Source organism: Gymnoscopelus braueri (genome assembly GCF_963280865.1).
Source record: "Gymnoscopelus braueri genome assembly, chromosome: 11".
Lineage (NCBI taxonomy): Eukaryota > Metazoa > Chordata > Actinopteri > Myctophiformes > Myctophidae > Gymnoscopelus > Gymnoscopelus braueri.
The window spans coordinates 46,490,664-46,501,550 of NC_137613.1; the positions used below are offsets into that span (position 1 = coordinate 46,490,664).

Consider the following 10,887-nt stretch of genomic DNA (forward strand, 5'->3'; position numbering starts at 1 on the left):
TAATATTTACTCTACTCATATTAGTAATACCTGAAATTTCTGACCAAGCCGTTTTCTTTCAATCCCTTTCTGAAAACTGCAATGATGGGGAGCTTGGACAATAAAGTTGATATCACATCAAAATACATCAAAAATTCGACTTCATTAGATTCCACTGACGAGCATGGGAAAAGTCTAAGGAAAGCTTTGCAGGCTGCAAAGCCTGCCAAATGTTTTAGATGCACCATTTCTTTGGAATATGTGCTTCATTTCATTCAACTTTACTGTAGTAATATCTGTTAAGAGGTTTTCGCCCCAATAAAGTCGCAATCTGTAAATTTATGGTCCCTCTTGCATGAGACAAATTTCTACCGCTCAGCTCTCACACAAGAGGCAATCCCTGCTTGACCAAGTAGAGCATATTGCACTTATGGGCTTCAGGCATGACTACTTGTCAAAAGTGCTACTTGTCAACCCAGTAGGCTAGGTGTCCTACCCGACACCAGACCAGGGTCTAAAATGCCTCAGTGGAAGAGAAGGGAGACCACCTCCTTCAACCACTTTAATAAGTAGGCCAGGGGTCTTCAACAGGGGGTCCGGGACCCATAGGGGGTCCTCAGAGTTACTACAGGGGGTCCGCCAAATCTTTGTGTGTTTTTTTACATTAACCACTTGAACCCTAGAATCTCTATTCTGCGGAGAACTTTAGCCAAAAACAGCAGATACAAGCTCACAACAGCTTGTATCGATTATTTTTGGCAAAGAGGTTTGTAGAGGGGGAAAGAGCAGACCAAGTACAGAGTCAAAGATCAACTTTACTAAGTAGCCTATTGAGGGTTTAAGTGGTTAAATGTCTTACAATACACATCAACATGGATCCAACACTAATGACAGTGTTGTCAAACAAGTCTATGAAGCTATCTATTAAATCTATGAAAAAGTTCAATCTGCAACATACAGTAGTTGTATGCAATATTGTATGTAGTGGGGGTCCCTGCTTCATCTACCTCTCAGCTAAGGGGTCCTTGGTCTGAAAAACCTTGAAGATCCCTGGTGTAGACTATATTAACATACTCTACCACACAGATTGGTAAAAAAATATATTGTATTTATTAAAATAAGTTCCTGTTTGCAGCACCAAAAGCTTCTTTGCTCAAAAGACAAATGCAAATAAGTTTCCACTTCCTGGCCAAAGAACGGTGTAACGCCGACATCGGTTACCTATCGAATCCTGCTACGTCACATTGATGGGAACGACAGAGACAACAAATTCTGAGGTTTATAAAACATAAATTAAAATAAATTAGATCAATTGATAAGGTTGGTTTTACGGACTTGGCTTCAGATTTACCACCACGTAAAAATATAAAAATAAAGCATATTTGTCTGTCTTTTTGTAACCTAAAAAACACAATTAAAACACCCTCCGGACACCTTTACGCACAGTTGGCAGATAGTACACATTACGCCATAGGTTGCTGTTTACGGTGTAACACGCACCCCCGACAACTAAAGGATGGGGACTAACACAACTTCAATGAAAACATCTAAACCATATTCAGTCAAATAAATAACCACTAATCTCCACATCATTGTAAATAGGCCTATAGAACATGACATTATGATACAGTCCATATGGTATAGGAATTAGCATTTGATCTGTTCACCTCCCCATCTTAAACCTATAACTACACCAGTGTCGCTTGGCGAAAAGCGCTGATCTACAAGCTGACGTTGTCAGCTTGTAGATCAGCGCTTTTCACCAAGCGACAGCTGACACTGTCTTACAACACATGATGCTGATGTGATGGCACGCTAGGCTATAGCTAATGATTAGCTCCAGTCCAGTCGACATGGGCTCAGAGATCATACATTACTCACACTAATCATCAACCAATCAATTAATCTCCATATTGGATTCATAACACTAATATTAAGTCAATAATGATGACCGATCGATCCTGTACCTGGAGCCTGGAGTCTTCTGGTCTTTGTCTCAATGGAGCTACAGCACAGGAGAGAGAAGAGAGAAGGACCATGTGTAGCTTTTGACCACATTTAACAAACTGCATGCAGCCAATGCCAGAGGAGCAGCTGTTAACTCCTCCTCCTCCTCCTCCTAACTTGCATGATGTATGAAACCAGGCAGTAGTGTGTCGTCAGACTGGACAGAGATTTTGATCTTTAAGTCAACATACAGTCTGCATTATGTATTTATTTGGTGGTGTGGTGTACAGTGCAGCTGATGCAGCAAGGCAAATGCATCAGTCCCACAATAAAGTGTCATCAATCGATCGATCAATCCAATCAAGCTTGATCGATCTATTGATCCATCGATCAATCGGTCAGTCTTTATTTTGCATAACTGATTTCTTGAAGTGCGTGAGCCTTCAATCAACATAAATCAATCGATTTATTTATTGATTGATTGATTGATTGATTGATCGATTGATTGATCGATTGATCGATCGGTGAATCGATCAATCTTTCTGGTTTCCTGCAAATGTAGCCTATGTACAGTCTAGAGATTAACTACATGTGCATCCATTCAACAATTAGTTATTCGTTGCATAACAGATTTCCTGCAAATGTGCTTCATGCTGCAAAATAAAGAACACAGATATAGGCCTACACATACTGTACTGTAATCACAAACACACACCTACTGTAGATAGAGAGGCTAACATATAAGCATACTCTAGTCTATCCTAAATAAACAATGTCATATCTAGCCGAAATCATGGCATAGTTTGAAAGTCAGGTCAACAGGACGCAAGGAACAGTCCTGTGTACATCCAAGTTCAACAAAGTTCAAAATACTTGCTGCTTACTTACTGCTCTGGCTCTCACTGCCTTAACTACTTTCAACCTGGCGTCTCCATGCTCATAAAACACTACATTATAACATTCTATATTATATAATAACAGCGTGAGGTGCATATGGTTGTTCAGATCAGCAACATGACTGCCTGTGGAAATAAACGGTTGATGGTGTTGTGATTTCGGTTGACCCAATATGGTCCCTAAAGAGTCTCCCTCTATCTAAGGGTGAAGTTTAATACACTCTTAGAGAATATAGTATTTCTGCATAATAAGTACTTTCTACTTTTGGTACTTCAAGTACATTTCGATGACAATACTTTTGTACTTTTACTCAAGTACATTTTGAATTCCGGACTTTTACTTGTAACAGAGCAATCTACATTGCAGTATTGATACTTTTACTCAAGTAAAACATCTGAGAACTTTTTCCACCACTGGACAGTGGACACACGACGTGGCCAGAAGATATGGATCCAAGGACAAGAACAGAATGGATAGAACATACATCTCGTATCATTGTGCACAGACGTCAGTCTCTCTGATAAAGTAGTCGATGGTCATCGTATCACGGGTATCAACTATGCTTACAGTACGTGATTCACCACATGTGTACTGGGTCAAGCAGATAAAGGCCATAATTCATGACAGATGGGTCGTGTGTGATTTCATGGTCCCATAATATGTTTTTTAGATGGAAGAAGCGAGAATAGAACATGAGCAGAGTGGCTAGTGTCCTTAATGATGTTTTGGTGTAAACGTCTTCTTCTTTTTTTCAGTGCACAACCCAACCAGTGCACAACTAAGTATATCTGGCTTTACGATAATGAATGATATTACTTTATTTCTTTTACTTTTGTAATGTCTATTATGTGGGGAGGGGAGGTGGGGTGGTGTGGTCCTCAAGGATTGTTCAAAATATGCTATTGGTCCAGAGCTCAAAAAGTTTGAGAACTATTTTGACTGCTTTATAGCATACCGTACCTGCAAACACTCCTGAATTTAGCTGGAGACTCCTGAATTTTGATCTTTTCTCCTGCTGTGCTTCTGAATTGTATTGCAAAATATCCTTCGTTTTGGACAACTCAACCCAGACTATATGGTGAAATTGAGCATGCCCATGGGTGTTAGTTACACATCCCGATCCCACTGATATGCAGCCAGGGCCATAATGTTAATCGGCCTACAGAGTCAACGAATACTAAGTGAATACTATGTCAGTGAATACTATGTCAGTGAATACAAAGTCAGGCCCCCCACCACAAGAAAATCTCCTTATTTTTCACAGTCTATAATGTTGGCAGGTATGCTTTTTAGCAGTCTATGGTCGTGAGCAGTCAGGTTTCCGAAACCACACTGACACAGCCTGTCAGAACACTCTCAATGGAACAGCGGTAGACAGACGTTCACAAGAACCTTTGGTACCAAGCCTCTTGAGATGCCTCAGAGAGTACACTATGTGCTGCTGTGCTTTCTTGAGGATGCACTTGCTGTCGAGCAGTGGTGGAAAGTAACTAAGTACATGTACTCAAGTACTGTACTTAAGTAACATTTTAAGGCACTTTTACTTTACTGGTGTATTTCCAATTTTTTATACTTATACTTCTACTCCACTACATCTCAGAGACAAATATTGTGCTTTTACTCCTCTACACTTAATAGATTAACAATTAATTACTATAATTAGATTTTGAGTATTATTACAAAACATACTTTAACCACTTCAGCCCTATTTAAACTATTTGTCTATTTGAAGATTTTTTAATACATTTTAGACACATGATAACTTGTGAAACAGGACATTCGGCATTGAGTACTTTTACTTTTGGTACTTTAAGTATATTTTGGTGCCAATACTTTCGTACTTTTACTCAACTAAATTTTGATTACCAGACTTTTACTTGTGACAGAGTGTTTCTACATTGCAGTATTGATACTTTTACTTAAGTAAAAAATGTGAGTACTTTTTCCACCACTGCTGTTGAGAGAGCACACAAGGGTGTTTGAGTGTATAACGAGAAATTTTAAAATGTCAATGTCAATGTCAACACTGATGATTCATTGATGAAAATGTGATTTCCTCGGATCTCCCTGAAGTCAACAATGATTTATTTGTTTGACATTAGGAGAGAGGTTGTTATCATGGCACCATATATGATTAGGTCTTATTAGGTTAGATTTTGTTATTACTTTTACCCCTACTGTAGCTGTATCTGTTTTTCTGTACAGTATGGGTCCTGTGTTTCATAACTGTTCCATGACAACTTAATTTCCCCTGTGGGATCAATAAATCTTCCACTATCTTTCTTCCACGTCCCTCCTATAGGGACTCTCCCCACTGTCTCGTCTCATCCAAAGGCTGCTGCCTTTGTGCATTTGAGGCATTGTAACCGGTTGCAGCAACTGTAAAACAGAAAATCAAGCAGTGGTGGAAGAAGTAGGCTGCTCAGATTTAGATTTTTTTTTTTTATATTTGAATTTTAATCCTGAAAAGTAACAGTTTTGGACATATGAGTTTTCCACCCGACAGAACGATATACCACAATATAGAAATATATAATATAGAACTCTGTTACAGTTAAAAGTGCTCAAGCTCACAATGTGTCTCGATTTGACACATTGGGAGCATGTAGATTGGCTATTTCTTTTCATGGATTAAGTATAAAATAGGGCTTCATTGTATTTTAAATGCATATGTTTTGTAATAATAATCCAAATCTGCAAAGTAACTTATAATGTTTATCTGTCAAATAACTGTAGCGGAGTAAAACGTATGATATTTGCCTCTGAGATGTAGTGGTGTAGAAGTATAGTAAAAACAGACATACGCAAGTACAGTAAAAGCACCTCAAAGAGTGTAAGTACAGTACTTGAGTAAATACTTTCCACCACTGCTAAAAGAAAATACTCTACTCACCTGAAGCAAGCAAGCAAGCAAGCAGATGCAGGTGAACGCACTCATCAAGGGTTGAACGGTCATTAAGCAAAGTAAAAGTCGTCTGCGACACTGATAAAACACTTACACATCAAAATGCTGAATGGGTTTGACATTTCGGTCAAGAGCAACCTTCATCAGGGCAATAAACATCAGCTGTGCAACGGGGCAATAGATGTTTTTGTCAGGTCTGAGGTGAGCGCATGCTGATGTGTGAAAAGGTTGCTCAGCGTCCCTGCTGAGCTGAGGTACGGACCAAGCATTCCATTTGGGCACAAGTCGAGCCAGCAAGCCATTTGGAAGGAACAGGTTATCCACACGAACCCTATAGTGTCCCCATTCTGGCCATGGCATAGTAGGTGAACGGGTCCATTGCAGCTTTAAGTCAGATCTCACTCTAGCCCGGTGGTATTCAAAGTGGGGTCCAGGGACCCTCAGGGGTCACTATGACTGCACTGGTTTTAGTTAGAATATGAAGTTTATTTTATTTGTTTTTTTAAAGAGTATTGTAGGATATACTGTATGTTGTATTGTAGGATGTATACATTCTATTCTATTCTATGCTATCTACAGTATGTGCAGTGGGAAGTGCATGTGGGCATTGTGGGAAGTGCATGTATAGATCTGCAGGTATAGAGGACAGAACATGTCTCTGAGATGCAGATTCAGAGTTCAGTGTAGCCAGGTTGATTTACTGTTGCTGTGTCAGTTGTGGGGTGCAGAATGCATTATGTCAGGACACGAGGAAGCTGTGGGGGTTATTATGCAGGTGGTCAATGGCTTTGTAGAGGACAGTGTTACTTGAGGACAGGAGATCAAATTCTAACGAGGTTCCACTAAGGTGAACAGATATTCTATGTTGATGAGAAAGTCTTGGAAGATTACTGTGATTCCAGCTTTAAAGCTGCACTATGTAACTTTCCTCTTCTACCCCTGATTTGAACTGGGCAAGTGCTGAAATGTTTACCATTGAGCTGATACAGCCTGCATGCTTGCTGAGGGGATCAATTGAATCTTGACCATCAGGTCAAAATGTATGTCAGATCCTGTCTCCTGTGTCTAGGTGAGACATGACCTTTGACACAATCTAAATGTCTCAATAGAAGAGCAGGGAGACAAAATACAACCACCCCAATTGTATTATATTGTATTAACATACAGATTGGACAATATTAATTCATACAAAATAATGTTAAATAAAGTAAATAAAGTTACATAGTGCCGCTTTAAGGTTTGCCAATGAAGCAATGGCAAACAAAACTGGACAGTCAAAACAGATGATTGATTCAACATTGAAAGGCGTGGCAGGATTTAAAAGCGTAAAGGAAGCTTAAAGGAATCACATTATTTATTATTATAGGATAAACTCATGTTTGTTTTCTGCATGAGATCAACCAATCTCAACCACTCTTCCTGTGGCCTCGGGAAGGTTTCCAGCAACCTGCTGGTTCAGACCTGCTGGCAAGGTGGAACATGGTGCTCCTTGACTTCTCCGGAGTGTCTCAGCTGCTGTGCTGAAGATTTTGGCATCCTTGGACACACTAATGGTCTGCACTCTACTGGTGGTTGAGTGGTTCTCAAAATGTTTTATTTCAAAGGCCCCCATAGACTCTGAGAGTGTACAAATGGAACCAAATCGACCCGTAATGGTCCATTTGTACACTCTCAGAGTTACAGATCTGTAAGGGTCTGTTTGGAACCCCATCAAGGAACTCTGGCAGTCCCTGGGCCCCATTTTGAGAACCACTGCATTACTAGTCTCTCAGGCCAGACTGATGACTCCCACAATTTTCGAATGCTTCCGTCATTCATCTCTTTCTTGCAGTGGTGGAAAGTAACTAAGTACATTTACTTAAGTACTGTACTTAAGTACAATTTTGAGTTATTTGTACTTTAATTCCAATTTCCAATACTTTTACTTCTACTCCACTACATCTCGGATCCAAATATGGTACTTTTACTCCACTACATTTATTTGAAAACTTTAGTTACTAGTTACTTTGTAGATTTAGATTATTATTACAAAACATACATTAACCACTTCAGCCTTATATAAATTTCGGCCATTTGAAAATAGCCGATCAACAAGCTCACAATGCGTCGCGATGCGACGCATTGTGAGCTTGTAGATCTGCTATTTTCAAAAGATTTGTATACATTTGAAAACTTGATATGGGACATTCTGTATAATGAGTACTTTTACTTTTGGTACTTTAAGTACATTTTGAAGCCAATGCTTTTGTACTTTTACTCAAGTACATTTCAAATTCCGGAATTTTACTTGTAACAGAGTATTTCTATATTGCAGTATTGATACTTTTACTTAAGGAAAAGATGTGAGTACTTTTTCCACCACTGCTTTCTTGTGAAAGCCCCTCCAGGGCGTTCATTTGTTTACAACCGGTGGAACCTGTCGGACCACTACACAGGGAAATGCCAGCGCTGTGGTTAATAAACTACTACACAGTGTATAAGGTCACATCTACAGTAGCACACTTGACATTTTCTCTATCAGTCACAGTACACAATGGCACAGTGCAATGGCACCTCTTATCTCCACAAACATAGCAGGGTCCTTGAGGGTGTTTTCCAGGGGGTCCCCACTGCTTAATGATTGAGGATTAGGACCGAATGGACCGTCACGGGTCTGTAACTCTGAAAGTATGGGGCTGTTTGTACACTCTCAGACTACAGAGTTAAATTAACACTGACAATTTTACAGTGTAGACTGGTACCAGAGGTAATAACAAATCATATAAAATCAGGGGTCTGTGGCCTAATCCACATCAAATGAATCAATGAATGAATCAATGAATGAATCAATGAATGAATGAATGAATGAATTAATCAATCAATCAATCAATCAATCAATCAATCAATCAATCAATCAATCAATCAATCAATCAATCAATCAATCAATCAATCAATCAATCAATTAAAAAAGGTCCTTCCCACTTGACACAATTATTTACAACAAAAACAGACTTCCTAGTAAATGAACATAATCAAACTTGGGACAAAGACAGGGGACAAACTAAACAATACTATACACACGTATTCCATTCTTTATTTATCTTTCTAGATTGTCCACAATAAAGGACAATCTCGTACTTTATTGTCTCCGCCAGGCCGAAAGGCATGGCGAGAGAGTATGTTTTACCCCCTGTCCGTCCGTACGTCCGTCCGTGTGTCCGTCCGTCCGTGTGTCCGTCCGTCCGTGTGTCCGTCCTGTCCGTCCGTTAGCAGCTAATCTCCGGCACCGTTGGCCCAGTCGCTGCGAAACTGTGCACACCCACTCCCTGGATGCCAATTCAGAACCTCTGCCCCACGTTTTTCACATGGGCCTGTTATAGCGCCACCAGGAGGCCGATTTGTGCAAAACCCATTTTTTTCCCATTACTCCTACAGCTTTTAACCAAACGTCATGCAAATCGGTACACAGTATCTCTATAGTCATGTGATCAACCCGGATCTGTCCGATTTCCCATATTCCATCCTCATTGGCTAAGGTTGGCTTCCAAAGTTTGCAGGATTGGTCCGTTTTGAACAAACTGCCTCAAATCATGAACACAGCTTGCCATTTCCATAAAATTGCACACGCACATTCCCACTAGGCCGAGGAAGAAATGCCACTTGAAATTTTTCAAATCAGCCTCATGGTGGCGCTATAACAGGCCGATTTGCATTTTTAACTATAACTGCACGGATCTGCGTGAAACTTTGCAAGCATTCTCCCTAGAGGTAAAGGGAAAAACCTTTGCCATGCATTTTTCACATCTGCCTTTTAGAGCGCCACGAGGAGGCTGACTTTTGGAAAACTAATTTTTTGCTATTACTCCTTCACATTCTGTCCAAAAATCACACAAATCGGTACACAGTATCTCTATAGTCATGTGATCAAGATGGAAGTGTCCGATATTTCATATTCCATCCTAATTGGCCAACATTGGCTTCCAAAGTTTGCTGGATAGGTCCGTTTGAACAAAATGCCTCAAATCATGAACGCAACGTGCGATTTCTGTGAAATTTTGCACACACATTCCCACTAGCTCGAGGAAGAAATGCCACCCTTTTCACATTGGCCTGTTATAGCGCCACCAGCAGGTCTAATTTAGCTAAACACATTTTTGCCACAAAATGCCTCAAATCATGAATGCAGTGTCCGATTGCCATGCAAGGCCTAAGAAGAAATGGCACCATTTTCACATTGCCTTATTATAGCGCCACCAGGAGGCCACAATAACCTACCTGACCTGGCGGAGACCTGTGCTCCGAGGAGCACTTTTTCTAGTTTCCATTGTTTCAGAGCCCTCTATCTCCATTGAACGTTTTATCTTTCTCAGATCAGGGTATCAATGACAACAACCCCACCTCCTCCAAATTGCATTGAACCCACATAACGAACAAGGCCTGTCATGCCCATCTATACGAACATGTAATGTTCAAGGAGAGAGAGAGAGAGAGAGAGAGAGAGAGAGAGAGAGAGAGAGAGAGAGAGAGAGAGAGAGAGAGAGAGAGAGAGAGAGAGAGAGAGAGAGAGAGAGAGAGAGAGACTTGGGAAGAGGTAGGCTATAGTACTGAAACTAAATACCATGAATTGTTATTTGCCGCCCTCTAGTGGTTAATACCTTGATGCTCCAGTTTAGTTTCCTTTCTTTCTTTCTGTCTGACCTTCTTTCTTTATTTCTTCCTTTCTTTCTTTCTTTCTTTCAAAAAACACACATGTATATAATTTACAATCCAGTTATGGACTAAAGTAATAGACAGCTGGAAAATTTGCCTACAGGCCCCATGCACTTCGTGCCGTCGATTCTAATGCCTATTATATCCTATAAATGCAATTAAATAATTGGACACTTGACTTGAAGTCAGATCATTTTTTTTCGGCAACTGAACCTGCAGCCACTTAGCCTAGTATTAAATGAAGGCATTGGTGGAAAAAGTAGCCTACTCACATTTGTTACTTAAGTAAAAGTATCAATACAGCAATGTAGAAATACTATGTTACAAGTAAAAGTTCGGAATTCAAAATGTACTTGAGTAAAGTTCGAAGTTCAAAATTGCACTTAAGTACAGTATTTGAGTAAATGTACTTAGTTACTTTACACCACTGGTAGAGAGGGAGGCGCAGTAGCCAATCTGCTCTGGTACAT

At 40.0% G+C, this 10,887-nt stretch overlaps 1 protein-coding gene across 2 annotated transcripts in view; it reads right to left on the minus strand.

Moving 5' to 3' along the window:
- Nucleotides 1–2,060, minus strand: part of LOC308094538 (Y+L amino acid transporter 2) — a 40,750-nt gene extending 38,690 nt beyond the window's left edge. The window contains exon 1 of one of the 2 annotated variants that reach the window (XM_080441261.1): nucleotides 1,947–2,060. The gene's annotated coding sequence lies outside the window, so the exon portion shown is untranslated. The remainder of the gene's footprint in view (nucleotides 1–1,946) is intronic. The other variant, XM_080441262.1, reaches the window with a different exon arrangement.
- Between the last annotated feature and the right edge of the window lie 8,827 nt (nucleotides 2,061–10,887).